General features: G+C 47.1%; 1 protein-coding gene across 1 annotated transcript in view; it reads right to left on the bottom strand.

Moving 5' to 3' along the window:
• Positions 1 to 4,393, bottom strand: part of GPD1L (glycerol-3-phosphate dehydrogenase 1 like) — a 40,428-nt gene that overhangs the window by 5,477 nt on the left and 30,558 nt on the right. The window lies entirely within an intron of this gene.

Raw genomic sequence — 4,393 nt, 5'->3', positions numbered from 1 at the left:
AGTTGGCCACGTGGGATCTGGCTTGATGAACCGCTAGGCCCAGATGAGAACCTGGTAACGGGAAGAGCCGACCTAACTGGAAAGCGTTAAGGTGAGCTCTCTGTCACTGGGACCATCTGAGCAGGACGCATAGTCCAGCCCTGAGCTGCCCTGTCTCTGCATTCAGGGAAAAGGCAGGTGAGGACCCAGGGCAGGCAGAGGGTATCGGGGTGCCAGCTGCAGTGAGCCCTCACTGCAGGGCACGTGGGTCTGGAGCACCTCAGAGCGTCCACTAGCCGTCTAACCTCCCCACCAGGGGGCGCACAGAGCCCGCTGCAGGGTGAACGCCACGCCTCCAGGAGAGCCCTGGACCCGACCCAGTTTAATCTCCTTCCGATGGATCTTGACATCCTCGCACTCTCTCTCCACCACTTATCACTGTCAGAAGAAAAATAAACACACTGAGCCAGTCAGAGCGTGTTTGAATAGCATCCGGGCAGATGTCCTCCGAGATCGCTCAGCTGTGAAAGTTATCATTACCCACTGTGCATTTAAATCTCCTTTAAACTATTCTGGAGCTAAAAATATCATGATTTTCAGGAGACAGACATGCTTAAACCCGTCCCCATTTCCTGGGTGATGACAATTCTCAGAGGCAATCATCCACCTTGAAGTGCAGTCTTTGCAATTCTGAGCTGGGGTGGGGTAGACAGGGTTCAACTCCTCCTCCCCCACCTTCCGTAAAAACACCTAACTAGAGAACCAGCCCACACCACCTAAGGATATGCAAACATGCTTACCAACTGGGATAAACTGCCCCACTGAAACTCAGTCTGTTTTTTATTTTAGTTTTGTTTGTTTGTTTGTTTGCCTGCTGGACAGAGAGACAGAGACAGTGAGAGAGAACGTGAGAAATCACCCCCCCACACACTTGGGGGGGGCAAGTTGCAATCCCTTCTCTATTCTCCTTCCAGGATCTTGGGCATGCGCATGCAACTAGTGTGATTTTAAAGCCATCCGGCGGGAACTAGCAGTTGGCGTAATGGCTGTGTTGCTGAACTTCCATGTAGTCAACTGTGGTTCGAGTCCCGGACCCAATGGCTTAAAACTCATGCTGGGTGCGTGTGTGTGCGCGTGCCCAAGATCCTGAGAGGAGAACGGAGGAGAAGGGATTGTGGCGTAGCCATCCCCCCTGGGGGGTGATTTCTCACTTTCTCTCTCTCTCTGTGTCTTTCTGTCTTTCTGGCAAGCGCACGTGCCCCATAGCAAAAACTTCTCCAAAAAAACACAAACAAACAAACAAAAAAAACCCCTGTGTGGTTCAGACCTGCCGGTGCCTTGATATAGGCCTTCCTAGCCCCTAGAACTATATGAGTCAAAACATTTCTGCTCACAATAAGTTACTCAGTCTCAGTTATTCTGTTATAAGGTACAAAACAGGCTAAGACACCTGAGTGTGCTGGAAAGAACCCGTGTTCCCTAGAATTCTGAGGAATAGAGTTGTCTGTCTGCAGTATTCTGGATTTTTATGTAAGAATGAAATGCCTACCTTGCTCAGCTATTACTACTTTAGGTCACTGTTGATGAAGCTGTATTATGAAGCCTCTGCTAAAAATATGGGCCAGGGACCAGCAGATGGCGTAGTGGTTCCATCGCTGGACTCCCACATGGCCAACCATGGTTCAAGTCCAGTACTTTGAACTCAGACGCCTTCTGTCCAATCACATTTCTGTACAGTGTCCATGCTTCCTAGAGCCCAAGCATAAAAACCCTTCATCTTTGGGAGTTTTCAAACTAAAGGCGCCCGTCACATAAAACCATGATCAAATACATCGGTCATGGCTTTTCTCCTGTTAATATGGTTATCGTTCGTTTATTTCAGCAGACTCAGAGGGAACCTTCAAAGAGAAGATTTAAACTTTGTTTTTACAACAAACCTAACATTAACACAGGTTATTTAAAAGTGTAGGATTGCGGGAACCAGCAGTTAGCGTAATGGCTATGTCGCTGGACTCCCACGTAGTCGACCGCGGTTCGTGTCCCAGACCCGGTGGCTTAAAACTCACGCTGGGCGCGTGTGTGTGCTTTATGTCTCTATGTCTCTCTCTGTCTGTCTGGCGAGCGCACATGCCCTACAGTGAAAATCTCTCAAAAAAAAAAAAAAAAGAGTGTAGGATTGCCAGTAATTTCCAGGTTTCCCTTTACATTTTTTCAATGTATGAAACATGGTGAATATGACTATTTTATTTTTCATTTTATTTCTTTTGGCTAGAAGGCACGTGTACTTGTCAGACACAGAGACACAGAGAGAGAGAGAGAGACAGGAAAAAGCGCCCCCCACGGGGAACTGTCACACCGTAATCCCTTACTCTCTCTCTCTCTCCTTTTGGGATTTTGGGCAAGCACACACATGTGCCTAACGTGTTTTTCCAACTGTCAAATCGGGGACTTGAACCATGTTGTCGGCCATGAGGGATCCAGCTGCCCCAACCACCGAAACTTAAAGTCAGCCCATGACTGCTTTTAAAATCAGGAAAGAAAACCTCGAACTACTATTTATGTATTGAAAGGAATATGGCCACTCAGTCCTGGCTTTGGCAAGCTCTGATGAGCGAGGGGGCTCCATCTCAGTCATAGAACCCGGATACAAATGAGTCAAGTAGCCCACAGTCGCCCAAGAACCCCGGTCTAACAGCCTCGCCTCTGAGCGCCACTCTGACCGTGCCAGTGTTTGCTACCCTCAAGCCACTGGCTCTCTCTAGGTCTCGATTTCCTTATCTAGAAGATGTAATAGTTGGATTTAAAGAATGCCAAAGTGCCTGTTCCTCAGATTTCAAAATCCCAGCTCTGGGATGCCCAGCAGACAGGAATGATGTTAGCAGATTTCATGTCAGAGGGGCCAGAGAGGGGCCTGGGAGGGATCATCCAGGGCCATCAGCCTCCACCTGCCTCCACCCCACCATTCACATTCTGTCATGCAGCAGACACAAATCCATTTACACGCTTCCTGCCGGTGAAAATGAAAAGCCATCCTAAGTTCAGACACAGGACCCGAGCGGGCTCCCATTAGCAGAAGCTGTTCCGGAGCCCTCAGCCTGGACTTCTTCTTCTCCCCCAGCACTCTTGGTTTGGGGCAGGATTCCACAGTTCCTCCACTGACCACCGAAAACATCCAGTCACTTAAAACAACTCTGGAGCCTCCGGGCTCAGCCAGCGCTGAGCAATCAGGCATTCACATGTCCCCCACTGTTGAGTGGCCGTTAGTTTAATGAAGGACTATTAAAAACACATCAAAACCTCAACCAACAAATATAAACAAAGCCGTGAAAGCCAGCGTCTCAAATGTGTAACATGGCCTGCCTGATAGGCAGAATGCCCCACACGAGCATGGAGAAATATGGAACTGTGTTGCCGGGAGCCCAGGCCTTTAATTGGTTTAATTTTTAAAATGCTCATTGCACACTGTGACCACACATATACGCACAAAATTAATTCTCGAAAGTGGCTTTGCATTGTGACTAAAGGAAAGGATGGGTCATTTCAGAGAAAGAGTGGGAAGGCCCTCTCGGCCCTAATACCCTCAGTAGTCTTTCGGTCTTCGCAATTCGTCCCTGGTAAACGTAGGTGTACGCCAGATTGACTAACTTCCTTCTCTAAGTTCCTGAAAAGCAGCTCTTTGCTATAAAAGACATGACTCACCCACACTGAGATACCACCCAACCCCAGTCAAAATGGCAGAGATTCAAAAAACAATAAATGATAAGTGCTGGTGGGGATGTGGTGAAAGGGGAACTCTCCTACACTGCTGGTGGACACATAAATTGGTCCAGCCACTGTGGAAAACAATATGGAAGTTCCTTAAAGACCTTCAAATAGAGCTACCATATGATCCAGCAGTTCCACTCCTGGGTATCTACCCAACGGATAGGAGAATGCTCCGTCAGAAAAGCACATGCACATCTGTGTTTATTGCTGCATTATTCACAACTGAGGAGATATGGAACCAACCCAAATGTCCATGAAGAGACATGGATTGAAAAACTGTGGCACATATACTCTATGGAATACTACTCAGCCATAAATAACAACAAGACCTTGGTAGTCAATAGAAAGTGGACAAATATGGAAGATTTGCTGCTGAGTGAAGCAAGCCAGGCTATGAAAGAATGACATTGTATGTCTCCACTTAATGTATATCAACTGTCTGCACTCTACGGTAGAGAATGAGAGGTCGAAGGACATAGAAGCATTGAAAATGGTTTTAGATTCTAGAGACCATATGGGAGGAGGGTAAGAGAAGGGGGAGAATGTAAGAAAGGAAATTAAGGAAGAAAATAGAAACTAATAAAATAAAATAAAATAAAAACTAATATTTATCATTAGTTATTTTGCTACAGGGCGTGTGCTCTTTCCC

Source organism: Tupaia chinensis, unplaced genomic scaffold, assembly GCF_000334495.1.
Source record: "Tupaia chinensis unplaced genomic scaffold, TupChi_1.0 Scaffold000617_2, whole genome shotgun sequence".
NCBI lineage: Eukaryota > Metazoa > Chordata > Mammalia > Scandentia > Tupaiidae > Tupaia > Tupaia belangeri.
The sequence above is the reverse complement of the archived record's forward strand: the minus strand, read 5'-3'. Positions and strand labels throughout refer to the sequence as shown.